The sequence below is a fragment of the Vulpes vulpes genome, chromosome 14, assembly GCF_048418805.1.
Source record: "Vulpes vulpes isolate BD-2025 chromosome 14, VulVul3, whole genome shotgun sequence".
NCBI classification, from domain to species: domain Eukaryota; kingdom Metazoa; phylum Chordata; class Mammalia; order Carnivora; family Canidae; genus Vulpes; species Vulpes vulpes.
This window is the reverse complement of record NC_132793.1, coordinates 85,383,465-85,400,045: the sequence shown is the minus strand read 5'-3', so window position 1 is coordinate 85,400,045 and position 16,581 is coordinate 85,383,465. Positions and strand designations below refer to the sequence as shown.

Genomic DNA, 16,581 nt, shown 5'->3' with positions numbered 1-16,581 from the left:
ATCATTAGAAGAAAAAAATTGGAGAAAATCTTCAGGATGTAGGGCTTGGTGACAAATCAAAAGCAAAAATCAATAAATTGGACTTTATCAAAATTAAAGCCCTTGGATCTGTGAAGGACCCTGTTAAGAAGGTGAAATGACAGGCTGGGAGAAAGGTTTGCCAACCACATGCTGACAAACAACTATCTAGAATATATAAAGAAACTCATCATTCAACTCTAAAATACAAACAATCCAATTAGAATATGGGCAAAAGCCCCAAAGAGGCTATATAAAGAAATGCTTTTACTTCTGCTCCTGTGGCCAGTATGTAAATGGAACACAAAATGATTCAACAGCAATACCCCAGACCCCGCAGACAGGGGAGGTTTGAAGATGTGACTCAGAAAAGACTGCAGAGACACCAACAGGGGATCAAGGTCATAGTGGCTGTACACTGGGTTTTCCTCAGTAACTACTAACCAGAGAGCCATGAGACTTTCACAGAGACAGGGAAAAAGGCTCACACTAACCTCTCAGCACTACTGGCACCAGGACACACCTAGTAGGGGCAGAGAAAGCCAGCCCTAGCTGCTTAAAGCATTTAAATTTGAACTTGAGCCAATTTGTTGACACAGAAACTTTTTCCCCCCCAGTTATGGCATTTGCTTTTCAAGAGTGCTGCATGGAATAAACAGGGTCCCCGTGGTCCCAAGTGCCCAAGCCGTGGGTTCCATGGTGCACACTTAGTGTTTTATAGCAGTGCTGTGTCAGGCAGTGCAGAAAAGTGGGGAGAAAGATAAGGTGTTCTTTAGAATATTGATCCAACTCCCCAGACTTCCAGAGTGTGCAAATAAAGTCAGTGCCCCTCTTAGAGAGTGAAGCTCAGTGGGACAAAGTCTTGCCTGGTACACAGGGTGAGACCACCCAGCTTGGGAAGCAGTGGTGGGGGATTATGCTAGGTTCAAATCAGAGTTTGGGGATACTGAGCATTTTACCTATTCTGTTTGTAGTTTAGATGAGGTCACACACAGAGTGGAAGTGCTGAGGTGACCAAGACAGAATGAGAATGAGCAGTGATGAAATGAGCTCATGCTGTTAACTGGCTAGTTCATGAGGTGATGAAAGCTTGATTTTCCAAACAGTAGTGGGACAAGTACATCATGCAAAGGTGCGATAGGTGAAAAATGATGATTTTTTCAGCAGGCCTTTGACTTGAAGGGGATGTGAAGTGGGTCATAGGCTCTCAGTTACTCCTTTAGGGTATAGACCAGGGTGATGTCATAGTTTGTCTCACCCCCTGCTTCAGCCAGTCTCCTGGAGCTGACTCTATCCAACAAGCAGTACATTGCCTTTGGTTAAGATGACATGCCACTATGTCTGAGTGTCTCACTTTCTTCCCTGTTCTTTACAGCACATTGCCTCATCCTAAATCCCCTGCTCAAAATTGTTTTCCTTCTTTTTTCCTCACTCTCTCTTGCCTTACTTCTTATCACTAATCTCCATAATTCTGCCAACCTCACTGGCTATAAATCACTTTGAAGTCACCTGGTTCTCCAGGGGGAATAAAATCTAAATTGCACAATGATATCTGTAATACCTACAAAGCCTTGAAAAATAGGGAAATACAAATTCAAGAATGGGAAAGCGTATACCTCCCTAACACTTCCTAGAGCAAGGTCTTTTTCTTCCTAGCAAAGTTGCAAAACTCCACTAAGTTTAATTCTGAGAATTGATTCCACGGTTTGCACAGGTGTTCAAAGGACATATGAGAACAATACATATTTGAGATAAGTGGGAATAACGCACTTTTGTTTGTGCCATCTCAGATTGGGGTGCATCAGCTGCATTCTTTGAAGCTTTCTCCGTGCGTAAACTGTGAGTGTCTGGGGAGCCATGGACCAGGACGGTAGCCCCAAAGGGGACTTTTCTTTCCTCCTTCAGCAGATGTATATTGTGTTTCTCTCTCCATTTCCTGGGCAACGACCTTCTAAGCACAAAAGTGTGGTAAGGAAGTACAGCTATGAAGCAGGTCACATGGTGGGGTCCTGCCCTGGAGGCCCATCTGGAGCACCCAACAAAGGTCTGACAGGTAGCACTAAGTAGTGAGTTAGCTGCCCAGGTAAAGACTTGGGGAAACTAAATGTCCATGACATGGGGAATGTAATCAAAATGCAACTTATTTTTCTCTCCTTCTGACCTCCTATTTTAAGGGGGGGACTTTAGCTGAGGGAATTCAGAAGAGTTGTTCTTTCCCCTGGGTGGGAATCTGGCATACTCCCTGACTTACAAACACAGTCTGCACTCTAAGTGGAGTGTATTCTGTCTACTATGTTAATTACACCTCCATCTCTAACCTTCATTTAAGGTAACCTTCTCCTTCTGCCCCTCTAACCCCAGACTGGGGGCTCCTGCCTGCTAAATTTGAGGTAGGGGAAGAGAAGTTTGAACTGAGAATACTCCAGACTTCACCTTGTGCCCCCAGGCCTGGCAGAGCTTTTCACTAGGAAATGTCATTAATAGGGTGAAAGGCAAACCAAAAAAGAAAAGTTCACTGAGCCCTGCCGCATCAAGAAAGAATTTAATAAGAAATAGTTAATCCAATACCTGAACATTTCATAAGCAGACACCTGAATAGCCAAGAATCAATGAAAATTTGCTCAGTCTCATCATTTGGTACCACAAAAATGAAATTAAAATCACAATTAGATACCTGCCATATCTAAAATTACTAAAACAAAAAATACCAAGTGTTGGTGAAGATGTGAAGCAATTTGATCTTCCTCTAGGGCTTGTGAGATTGTAACTGGTTCAACACTTATGGAAGATTATTTGGAAGTATCTGCCAAAACTGATCACACACATACCCTATATGACCGCAATTTCAGTACTTGGTACATACTCACCCATAATGTATCCACATGTACACTAAAGTGTATGGGAAGTATCTTCATAGCAGCATACTACTCATAGCGCTAAGAACTAGAAGCAACCCAAATGAACACCAATAGTAGAATGGATAAATTGGCATATATACACAAATGGACAAAGAGTATATATGAGTAGCATTGTATGAATGAATGACCTGGCACTACATGCAATATACTATTTTATTCATCATGTGAAGTTTACAAATAACCTACAGACTGGAAATCACAATAGTAGATAGAGTGGACTGAGAAAAAAGGGAGTGATGGGGAAAAAACAAAAGGGGTAGAATGGATGCAGATAATGAGCTGTTTTTTGGTCTGAGTGGTGATTACAAAGGAATATTTGCATTTCTATAACTCATGAGGCTGTATATTTTGATGTGTGTTTTTCTGTAGGTATATTATACTTTAATAAAAATGATGGGCAATAAAAATCTGTGGACCGTAAAAGAGCCCTTATGTAAACCTACTAAACAGGTTCATGAAGGACTTCTCCAATCCAACTTCTGTCTACACACTTTTTTGAAAAACAGCCTTCCTGGCACATAGCTGGACATTTGCTAGCATGCTATTGATCATTTCACTCAGTCTGAACACTTTTATCCATATCAGCAAACCACAGTCTGCATCTTCCTCCAATTCCTTTTTCCCAACACCAGACAGATCTTTATTTTTTTTAATTTATTTTTTATTGGTGTTCAATTTGCCAACATATAGAATAACACCCAGTGCTCATCCCATCAAGTGCCCCCCTCAGTGCCCATCACCCAGTCACCCCCACTCCCCACCCACCTCCCTTTCTACCATCCCCAGACAGATTTTAAAAGATACAAATTATATTACATAATTCCCTGCTTAAAGCCCACCAATAGCTTCCCACTGCACTGGAAAAAACTCCAGATTGTTTCTCAGCTTTTAATATCTTTGTGTGTTCTGCACCACCTGCTGTGCCCACCTCTCCAGGCTTACCTGGAACCAGCACCTATGAATGGCTTTGCTAGAAGAGCTTCCCCAGCGCATCCCATGTTCTTCCTTTCATTCCAAGCATCTGCATCACCACTGCTGAGAAGCCTTCTTTACTCTTGTCTAAACTGCCTTCCCCTTTATTTTATTACCACACCAATGACTACTTCTACATAATCTGTAATAACATTACCCAGCCATCCATTCATCTGTCCATCCAGCCTGTATATGTGCCCTCTGGAGGATTTATATTCTGGGAATTTGCCTATTTTGTCTCCCTGGGACTTGGTATATAGCACAGTTCAGGGTATGTGAAAGCTGCTCAGTACAAGTGTGCTGAAGGAGTAGGTTAATGAAAATTATAAAGGCAACTACCCATTCAATGTATTCCTCTGATTTACACCTGAGTATTGCCTCTTGAACTCCAAAGTGAGCCTTTCTCGAAGAGTTCATTGCCATTTCAACAAAACTGCACTGAGCTCTTTCTGGCTCGGCAGTGTGCTACATACTGAGCGGGCACTGAGATAAGACACTGCCCCCATTTTAGTGATGGAGTGAGATAAACACACTACTGCAAGTGCATACTGGTTTGTAAGGAAGTTATATAATTGTAAAAAATGTTATGAAAATGAAACCAATCATTTTTCTTTTCTTTCTTTCTTTTTTTTTTCTCATCAGAAACCTAAGAAACAACCCAAGGAAAAGCATTTAAAAAGGTTTACTGGTGGGGCATGTGGGTGGCTCAGTAGGTTAAGTGTCTACCTTTGGCTCTAGTCATGATCCTGGGGTCCTGGGATTGAGCCCCCCTTGTGGGGCTTCCTGCTTGGCAGGGAGTCTGCTTCTCCCTCTCCCTCTGCCCCTCCCTCTACTCATGCTCTCTTGCTTTTATGCTTTCTCTGAAATAGGTGGAATCTTAAAAAAAAAAAAAAAAAAAAAAGGTTTACTGGTAACCATTCTGACCTAATTAAAAAATATTGCTTAATTAGGGGTGATTGGTGGCACAGTTGGTTAAGTGTCCAACTCTTGATTTTTGCTCAGGTCATGATCTCAAGGTTCTTGGATTCAGCCCTGTGTCAGGCTTCCCACTCAGTGAGGAGTCTACTTGTCTCCGTTCCCTCTGCCTCTCCCACTGTGTGCTCTCTCTGTATCTCTCTCTGTCTCTCCCTCTCAAGTAAATAAATAAATCTTTAAAAAAATACTGCTTAATTATTTTAATAATGCAGTTTGTATTAACACCTTCACTCTGTGGTCTGGAATATTACATTGTTGAGATGCACTGGCAATCAAAGAAAATGGACTATACAATTGTGCATGAAATGTGAATGGGCACAACCCTCACAGAAAGAAGCAGGGCAGAAAGGAGCAAAGACCAGCAAAATGCATACACTGGGACCAGCAAGAACGCCATGAGAATGTCCTACAGGAAAGAAAGGAGGTTCGCTCTGATGGTGCTCAAAGACCTTCACCACTGTATCTCAAGGACACACAGGAAGCAACATGAGTACCCAGCAAAGAGGAACATTGTTAGGAAATCTGGTTTACTGACTTCAGTGGAACATTTTCAGACATTATAAGTTATCTAAAAAATGAAGATGTTTCCAAATGGCATGTTGCCTGTGATGCCCTTTGTAAAATCTGTACATATGGACACAGAGAAATCTAATCAGGTTACTTCCCTCTGAAGGCCGCCAGGTGCCTACACCATTTCATATGAACTATGAACTTTGAAGATGGCAAAATAAGTCAGTGTGATGGGTGCAAATGGCCTTCTTTGATTTAATGTTCTCTACTTCATTTAAGTTTTTTTACATTTGAAATAATCCAGACATACAAAAAAGTTGCAAAAATAGTACAAAGAATTCCCACTTACCTCAATACAGCTAAACACTCCAAATGTTAAAGTGTTACATTTATTTTATCATCTCTTCTACATATGAATCTAACCTAAAGACCCTACTGAAGTTTCACCCACTGTTGCAACAATGTCCTTTGTTGCAAAACACTTGTTTTCTGGTCTAGGGTCTCACATTTACTTCATGTGTATGTGTTTAACCTAGTTTTTAAAAATCTGAAACATCGAGTCCCACATCAGGTTCCTTGCATGGAGCCTGCTTCTCCCTCTGCCTGTGTCTCTGTCTCTCTTTCTCTCTGTGTCTCTCATGAATAAATAAAATCTTAAAAAATAAATGTTTAGGGATCCCTGGGTGGCGCAGCGGTTTGGCGCCTGCCTTTGGCCCAGGGCGCGATCCTGGAGACCCAGGATCGAATCCCACATCAGGCTCCCCGTGCATGGAGCCTGCTTCTCCCTCTGCCTATGTCTCTACCTCTCTCTCTCCCTCTCTCTCTCTCTCTCTGTGACTATCATAAAAAAAAATAAATAAATAAAAAATAAATGTTTAAAAAAAATAAAAATCTGAAACAGTTTCTCAGCTTTTCATTTCATGACCTTGACATCCTACTTAGGTATGGAATGTCCCTCCATTTGGATCTGTCCTGTGATGACTGATGATTAGAGTCATTGTACATTTCTGGCAGGAATAGGACAGAAGTGATGCTCTACTCCCAGTGTGCCCAAGCACCAGGAGACACCTGACGCCTACTGGGCTCTATTTGGGCTCATCACTCATGATGTCAATTTTGGACTCTCACATAAGAGGATGCCTATCTGGTTCCTCCCCTATAATGTTACTATATCTTCATTTGTAATTAATATTAGCTTGCATGGAGACACTGTAAATACTCTACATCTCATTGAATTTGCCCCCACTGGTTTAGCATTCAGTGATATTTTTGCCTACAACAATTAAAATTTGGTGGTTGTCAAATAGAGATTTCCTAGTTCCTTTCTTTCTTCTACACTTATTAACTGGTATTCTACTATAAGAGAAAGCTTTTCCTTGCCCCCTTCCTATTTACTCATTTATTTATATTAGTATAGACATAAGCATTTTTCTTTCAATCCTTACCTATTTAATAAGTAGTAACCTATTGCTATTATAATTAGTTTGAGGCTCAAACTGTCACAGTGTCCACGATGTGTTTTTTCCTGAAACTTCAGTTACATGAACACAGTATGCTTCTTTGACTCTCTTCTCATGGTCCTATTTCTCTGCTGGATAATTCCTATTAGCCAGTTTCCCCAACTTCTCTTACCCTCCCTTCTCAAATCTTGCTATGACTTCAATATCTCCATTCTTCTCTTTGATCTCGCTACCTGCCCACTTGTGTAGGCTTAAGCAGTGGGGTTTGTGACTTAAATTTCTTTCTTACCTCTGTGAAGAACCTAACTGGTCCATATGAGGTGCTCAATAAATAAATGTCTGCTGAGTAAGTGACTAGGGCAAAACAAAACAATAGTGGAAATCCTTTTATTCTACACAACCTGTAATTCTACAGGGTTCTGTATATTAGATTAAGTCTCATAACTTTGTTGTTGAAATCTTCCATATCCTTGCTAAATTTTTTCCTGTCATTTGAAGTTACTTAGAAAGCCAGATTAGTCTCTCTCTATGATTTGCATTCATTACTTCATATGCTGAGACTTGGGGCATGATGTTTTAAATTTCTTCTTCAGTTTTGGTCCCAGGATTTTCCCTTCCTTAATAACTTGGATGAGTAACATACATTTCAAAGAAACACATCCTACACTCAGCTTCAGAGAGTCTGATATCTTTCCAAATTAACCCTCCTGGAATCTTCCTGTCTCTGTCCTGTCTCTGTTCAGGGCAACCCCAGGTTTCCCTTTCTTTTGGCCAAAAACTGTAGGAGTCAGTGTGAACTTTTTCTTTCCCACTCCACATCTGGCCATCTGACAAGTCCTGTTGGGTTCTAAAAACAATTTGAACACTTATCTGCCTTCTTCTCACCGATCCCCCTGCCTCTATCCTCATCTTTTCTCATCTACATTATTTATTGCAACCATCTTCTCCCTAGTCTCCCTGCTCAGAAAGGCTGACTTCTAGTTTCAAAACAGCAGTCACAGGGACTTTGATAACTACAAGTTGGATCAAGTCCCCCTGCTTAAGACCCTCCAATGATGTCCCATCTTACTTAGAGAAAAAGCCGAAGTCCTATAAGTAAGGCCTGATAATGCTTCTGATGACATTGTGCTTGATTCCCCTCTGATCCCATCTGCTTTCTCCTCATCTCTCCCCACCAGCCTTACTCGTCCTGGATGTTTCTTCTTCCTGGGACAGACATCCCTCTCCTGCCCCCATCTCCCTCCTCTCTTGCTCCAGATCTTCCTTAAAATCACCTCCCGGGGAGGGCTCCCTAGACCCTTTTGTCTAAATGCTAATTCCCCCCTGTGAGGTCTTCACTGCTTCATATCTCTGTTCTCTGCATTGATCACTCACAATTTATACATTACACACATGTATTTTTTGTCCATTTCCCCCATTAGAACATAATTTCCATGAGGACATGGAGTTCTGTTGGTCTATACACTAATAAATATACAGTCCCTGGCCCAAAATAGGCATATAATACATACTTAAAAAATTAAATTGAAATGCATTGTGTTCTATATCTGCAAAGATGTTTCTAACTTCTTTCTGCTTTTCTAGTTAGAGAAAGAGTTTTCAGGATATCTAGTGTAGCATTCTGTGGGAAATCTATGCTGTGATTTCTATCTAAGAGGAAAAATAAGTAGACTTAGGCTGCTCTTCACTCTAAAATCAGGTTGAAAATCTGTCAAGGAACTGCTCATCTCTAGGCAAAAGAAATCCAATAGCATCCTGTTAGAGACAATCAGACAGACCCAACTGTCCTTTTTTTTTTTTTTTAATTTGACCTTAAATACTAATACATTTTGTATTGCAGAGTTTGTGGCTGATCCGTGTAAAGGCCTAATGGTAACGTATATGTTCATATTAATGATAAATAATTAAAATATTCTAAAAAGAGAAAGATTGTGGAGGAGTTTAAAGTTACTCACAAGACACTACCAGACAGGTGTTGCATGATTCACCCATGTTTTACAGACTGTTTCAGTAACTTCCTTCTGTGTCACATCCAATAAAGTCACCATTTCTGTATCTTGAGATAATCAGGGTGTAACAGTATAGCATTAGACTGTTTTAGTAGATGTTTTTACAATGGGGGGAGAAAGTATTAGAATATCCTTAAGTTTAAGTGAAGGCAAAGTCAATGCTGTTTCAAATGCTAACTTTGTAAGAGCACAGAGCCTTTGGGCAGCCACATTTGTCCTATATTGTCAAAATAAGTGGCCACAGGTAATTTCCTCCACTTTCATGTTCCTATTCTTTTCTATATCAATATTCCATTTGTGCTCTCCTCCCTCAGGGCACAATCTTCACCCACAGTTAGCCTCTGAAAGAATTTCTCAATAACAAAAGTTGAAAATCAAGTAAAAAAACCTTACTACTCATTTTCTCCCTCATTATTTGTGAAAGACACTAAGAATTTTGTCTAACACAAAGTAAGGTAATGATTTATAAATCAATGTGACCATTATTTGGTTTCCTTTTTCTGCCCATAAAGCTAAATTTTATATTAAATTAATGAAGGATATTGAAAAAATCATGTGACTCTCCCACAGAGAAGCCAAGCAACAGCTTGCCTTTGATACAGAAGTAAAGGCAAATGCTCTGCACATCAGCCTCCACATCAAACCTCAGGTCATGGCTGGTGTATCTCTCATCAGATTCCTCACATGTGACTTGAAGTATATGCTCAATAAAAATACGTTGACTAACTGAGTGAATTAATACATAATTGAAGAAGAAGAGATTAGGATCTGGGTGTGTAAACAGTTGGCAGAGCAAAATGGCTGGCCTCAACCTGAGGGTGCAACCTCATCCTTCCTTGCATGGACTCTGGGTATTTAGCCCAGACATACTATGGGGAACAAATTTGTTACTATTCCCTGTGGTTAATTTTTATTTAATCACCTAAATTACACACACACAATTATGTGTGTAAAAAACTATGTGAGGGCACAAAGTAAAAATGTTCCTAAGCCACGGTCCACCCCTGATGGTAGAGGAAACCTCTAAGGAGTCCATGCAAAGTCAGCCAGCAGCTGTGGGTGTTGGGTTGCTGAGGAGCCATGTGGGGGCTACAGGATGGTCCGGTTAAAAGGACCCCAGTTCCACCTTGTCCACTCCTGACCTTACCGATGACATAACAGGTCCAGGCAACATAAAATTACATCCTAGGGACAGGACCACACACGAAGGATCCAGGGCTTTAGCTGGCTGTTGTTTATGATGCTCTGGATTTCTGATCTGACTGTCCTGGCAGCTGTGACTCCAGCCCCTAGCTCTCCTTGACAGCAGCATAGATGAGAAGGAAAAGATGCTGCCTGTCATTGTCCCTGAGAAGTTCTTTAGTGCTGCTAAAGAGGGAGCTGGCTTATCTTAATGGGACAGTGAATCTAACCATGGAAGGCAGGCCGGTGAGGGGGGAAAGCAGGCAAGGAAGCAAGGACCAGGAGGCCAAGATGACCAAAGCATCAGAGGCTGGAGCAGCTGGGGGAGGCCAGGAGGCCAGGTCAGCTGCCTTCTCCTCTCAGATCCCTCAGGTTGGCCTGCACAGCACAATTTACCTTTGATGGCAGTACCAGTGTTACTGAGGACACAACTGACCACCACCTGAATCTACACTCTGCCCTTCACTTGTATGACATCATGGCGGGGTGTCTGGGAACTTCAGCTCAGTGATCAGCCTTGCAGAAAGAAATCTGGGTCCTACGTCCTTCTGAATCTTTCCTTTACAAGCATATAATTAACATATCAAGAATATAATTAAGATCATGTTATATAGTCTTGGGCGGCTTGTTTCTCATAACCATGACTGTTTTCCTATGCCAGCAGACAGAGCTAATTCGTTGCCTACCTGCTGGCCACATAACTTTCCACTGTGTAAATGTACCTGATTCACTGAGCTCTTTCCTTGCCTTGGGCTTTGTCTTATTAGAAAACAAGAGTGAAACGGGGACCCCTGTTCGGGTATCTTGGCCTGCATAGGCAGAAATGGCTGTAGGAAAGATTCCTTAAAGTAGACGTGGTTGTTAAAATGGAATTAGAGGTTAAATTAGATAGACACTTGCACATGGTCCTTTGTGAATCACATGGAAAAAGAATATTTAACTGTGTGAGGTGATGGGTGTTAATTAAATTTACTATGGTCATCATTTCACAATATATACATACAGCAAATGCTTTATACAATGTTATATGTCAATGATACCTCACAAAAACTGGAAAAGGTAAACTTCACTAAAATTAAAAAAAAAATCATATGCCAACTTATATACCACCACCCACGAACCATGTGAGTGTCTGTCTCCCACACCCTTGTCAAGACTGGGCATCTTCAATCTTTTAGATATTTGCCAACTAGGTGAATGAAATGTGGTACCTCCTAGTTTTTTTTTAATTTCACTTTTCTGATTACTCACAGATTGATACACTTTTCACTTGTTCACAGGCCATTTTTATTTCTTCTGTGAACTGCCTGTATATATCTTTTACTGATTTATTTTTCTTATTGATTTGAGGCACTCTTTGTGTATTATGGATATTAAATTTTTATTTTAAATAAACAAATATATAATAAAAATATCAAAATAATAAAATAATAAAAAATTAATAAAAATTAATAAATTTAAAATTAATTTCTCATCATTGGTTGCTTATCTTTTCCTCTTTTTATGATCACTTTCACCCATGAAAGTAGAAAATTTAATTAAATAAAATCCACATTGTTTCTCTTCTATATTTGTAAATTTTGTGGCTTGCTTAGAAAGCCCTTCCCCCAATATAAGGGCTATTCTCTGAGATTTCTTTTTAATTGTTCTTGCAGTGTTTCCCTCCCAAATACTCATACCTTAATACATCTGGAATGAACATTTGTAGGTATAAGAGATTTAGGTTGTGAATTGCTTCCATATGGGTAACTAAGTTTTACTACATGTAGCTACATGGTCGACCTTTTCATCACTGATTTAAAATACCACAGTTATCATATACTAAATATGCTAAATATGCTTTTGATGCAATCCTAAAACAAAGAGTGGGTGGTAGGAGTTTAATGGGGCAGATGAGGGCTTTAAGGAACTGAGATTCAGTTTCTGTTGCTCACAGAATGAGAACTCATGTAGAAGCTAAGGTAGGTGGTTACCTGTGAACACCTAAGATAGTATCTTCTACAGTCATAAGACAGGGACACGGATGGCAACATCGACCATCCTTGGTCATAAGACCAAAGGGAATGGAGTGACTGACTTTCCCTGAAGAAATATTCTATGGATTATGGTTGTTCTAAGGCTGATCCATACACAGCTGCCAACCCCAAGGAGGCCATAATTTTCAATGTTGTCTTCTCAAAAAAAGGAGGAGCAAACACCAGGAGAATAGGAGATGGCATAACTGGGAAGCACTGGGACCAGGTAAGGGGTCTTCACAGCCTGTGCCCAGTGGAAATCTAGAATTTCTATGGCCAGTGACTGCCATCTTCCCCTCATTTTAGGAGTGGTCACAGTGGTTGCTCTTCTCTTCCACGACTATGCATGAGGAGTGTGGGGAGGTGTGTGTATGTATGTGGTTTAATGTGATACATGTGGTTGTATGTGTGTGTATTATGTGCAGTTATGTGATTGTGTGTGTGTGTGCAGGGGTTGCAGCGTGCCAGCTAATTTGTCTTTTTAGTCCACTGGTCTTCAGAGTAAGAGAAGCAGTATTTGGATGTTACAAAGCAACTACTGGATGGACATCATGTAGATTTCTGTTTGCGATGCTGAAAAATTATACGTATTTTACATTAATTAATTATGCAAATGCAAAAATTAAAAACAAAAACCCCTGACTTTGAAGTTAATGAGACATTAGAGTTGTCTCTCATGGGGTGCAACTACATTTGATATTTGTGTGAAAAAACTGAATTAAATATTTGGTGACCAGAAAGGTGGCTGTGGTGGACATTAAAACTGTTCACTAATAGGGAATGAAGGGGAAAGGAGAGAAAATGAGTGAAAATATCACTGTGGATGACAGAACATGAGAGACTCCTAACTCTGGGAAATGAACAAGAGATAGTGGAAAGGGAAGTGGGTGGGGGGTTGGGGTGACTGGGTGACGGGCACTGAGGGGGGCACTTGACGGGATGAGCACTGGGTGTTATGCTATATGTTGGCAAATTGAATTCCAATTAAAAAAAACCTGTTCACTAATATCTGAGTTTCTTCTGCTTCTGGGCACTCAGAAGAATTGTACTTCCTGGCTTCCCTAAGGCTATTCATGGAAGATATACATATAAAACTTCCTTGGCCAATGAAACATGAGGTGAGGTGATGTATGTAATTCTGAATCAATATATATCATTGCTGGGCCTCAATTCTGTAGTCCTTCCCTTCCTCCCTGCCACCAAGTCTGGTGACATTCCAGATGGCAGCTGGTTTGTCAGCCTGCATGAGAGTGACATGCAGTAAGCTTGAAAATAAACCTCTGTGGGTAAAGCCTCTGAGATTTGGGGGCTGTTTGTTACTGTACCTAACTTAGTTAATTGATATACTAAGTATTTCCATTCATTTCCAGGGCTTCAAGTATCTCTATACTGATGATTTTCAGATTTATAATCTCATTTAGCTCAGTCCACACCCCTTGGGCTAGAAACTTTTTTTTTTTTCCCATCTTGAGCTCCTTTTTCTTCTCTATCCGCACTCTTCTCCTCGGTAATCTTGTCTCCTGAAATATCATTTGTGCACCAGTGTCTTCCAAATTTAAAATTCTCCAATTTAACACCTCTCCAGGACACCACACTTCACTCCTGCATGGTACTTGCATTAGCCTGGATTCTTAAAACTGAAAAAAAGCATTGTCCTTGTCTCCTGAATTTTACTCTTAAATGGACCAATATTGCCTAATATAAAAAAGACCTTTGAAAATGTTAACACACACACACACACACACACACACACACACACACACTGAAAAAAAAGTGTTTATATTTTCTTTCCTTACATAAGTAGCAAGGCTAGAACAAATGTAATAATCAAAAATAATAACCTGTACAGTGTAATTAGAAAAAAAAAGGAAAAAAGGAAAAAATAAAGGTAGATTATATTAAACAGAAAATGCAAAAATTGAAAACGATGTTATCATACATTATTATTAACCTTCTTCAACAATCACAGTTGGGAAGCAAGTGAAAACTGAAACCAGCCACTTTCCTAAGACATATATCCATCAAGGAATATGCTCTTGAGGGCACTGCTCATGGAAGACCCCTAAGTTACCAGGAAACATCACTGGCAGTCCCAGTAGTTGCAATGAGTCAGGGTACCCACCAGCCAAGAGCAAATATGGAGGAGATATGAATGTGAGAGCTGATGGTGGCAGGTCAAGGCTCTCTTTGTTAATACTTTGCAGTGGGAACCATTTTCTGGGAAAAACTGCCTAAATCCAAGATAAAAAATGGCAACAGACACAGAAAAACACACTTGCCTGCCTCAGTACATTATATCAAGAGACATGGGAAAGGTCTGAAATCTCCACTTGCCCATCAAGCTTATTTTGACTCATAATCAGAATGGTGAGGTCAACTGTCATGGAGATGGGAGGCTGTGTGTCGGGGCCATGCCATCTTGGGCAGCCTCCAGGAATACCATGCTAGCTCCAAGTGCTTGCCTGCTTCCCTATTAGGTCTGAAGTCCATCATTTCCTCACCTTTAGCACAATATCTTGACCATCTATAATCTCCCATCAAGGTATTCCATACTCTTGGTGGGTTCATCCCTCCACCCCACCCTCATATTTCTACTTTTCCCATACTCCCACAAGAGAACTCCATCTGCTCTGTAGGGCTGCCTCTGTTTTGTAAGCTCCTGCATACACATAAGTCCATTTTTAGGCTCTCCAGTTCTGTGGTGCCTGTCCCACACATGAATACCATATACTTATAGTCACTATTAATTTGAAACTTTGATAACTACTAGATAATCTACTCTCCTTATTCTTTTTTTCCACTTGCCTTGGTTACAGACCTTCCATTCAATATGGATCTTATATCTCTCATTCATTTCCCAATCTGATGCCAAGTGGCTTCAGTTAGGGCCATTCCTCCAAGACTGTTCTTGCTAAGACCCACAGGTTGGGCACATTTCTAATCCCATGGGCTTTTCATTCCTCATTTTATTAGATCTGTGTGTAGTGCTCAATACCTTTGATGAAACTTTCCTTGAATATTCTCCCTTATTGTCTCCATAACACTAGCTCTTTTGATTTCCTAATAATTCTCAGCCTCTCCTTCTCGATCTTTGCTGGCTCTTCCACAGATCTCTGACCTGTAAATGACACATTCCTTGGAGCCCCACTCTGAGCTCTTGCTCACACTTTCTCCATAGATGTTGTCAGCACCCATGTCTTGAAATACCATCCAAATGCCAACAATCCCCAAATTTATATTTCCAGCCCTGAACTATCTTCTGAATTTCACTTCAGTCTTGTGGATCTGACCACCTATGTGACATCTCACTTGAATATCTCAGTTACCTCAAACATAATGAGACCATAAACACATTCCACTCTCCTCATTGGATTGGCCTCTCCTCCATTTTTTCCCCTCATTTGTGAAGGGTTTTTCCCAACTATTTAAGTTGATCAAGCCAGGATGCTGGAAGCATTTTTGGTCCTCTTTCTCCACAATCAGTGAAGTTGTTAATCCATAACTCATGTAAAGTCTACAATTTAATGATGGGATTTCTACCTTCAAATGACCTTAAATCCATCTGCTTATTTCCTTCTTAATTTCTACCCATCTGCCCCAGGGACCCAGCACAGAACAGCTGGGATGATCTCCTGCTTCTGCTCTTGCTTCCCACCCCAATCCATTCTCTACATAGCAACCTTCATGACCTTTTAAATTGGATCATGCATTTCCCTCACCTTAAATTCTAAAGTAGAATTTTACCTATAAATAAAAAAAGAAGCTCCCCTCCATAACCTAGGTCCACTTGTGTTCTAGCCCTGCCTCCCTCTCCATCTCATTCTGCACTACTGTCCTTCATCCATTATGTTTCTCCCCATCCCCACCTTTCTTTTCTCTGAGTACTCTTCCTCCTGAGGAACTCAACCTCTCTGAGTACTCTTCCTCCTTGCTTGCCAGCCTTCCTGTACTGACTCATACACATCCTTCAGGTCCTATGTCACTAGCTAAAAGATTTCCCCTGACAATTACCTAAATTAAGTCCTATGTGTTTTTTTTCATAGAACATACTTTTCTCTTTACTGTGCTTCACATTAATTGCTACAAGGTGCATGTATGTGTGTGTTAGTATCTTTATACTTCATTTCACTGGAAGCTCCTGGAAGAGTTGGGCCACGTCTGTTAATCTCCATTGGGAACCCTGCAGCTGGCACAATGCCTAGCACAGAGACACCTAGAAAATGCCAAGTAAGCACTAACATATCTGTTTATCACATAAATAGATAACTGAACTTTGTAGCCCTGATGGCCCTTAGTTCAGCAAGACATATGGACTGCTGGGCCTGGCTTATGTCACAGCTCTGACATTGACTGTCAAGAGAAAGAGGAGATAACTCACTGAAGTCAGCAACAATTGGTTACAGTCACTGTGAGTCATGTGACAGAGAAGCTTGGATTCAGACTACCCAGGAAGGCAGTTCATTGAGTGTTCAGAACAGTGGGTTAGGATAGGTGCTTACTGAGTGTGGCCCTTTAATGATTT

At 40.6% G+C, this 16,581-nt stretch overlaps 1 protein-coding gene across 1 annotated transcript in view; it reads right to left on the bottom strand.

Annotated features, from left to right (window-relative positions):
* The window catches only part of OTUD7A (OTU deubiquitinase 7A), a 378,372-nt gene that overhangs the window by 219,204 nt on the left and 142,587 nt on the right, over positions 1-16,581 (bottom strand). The window lies entirely within an intron of this gene.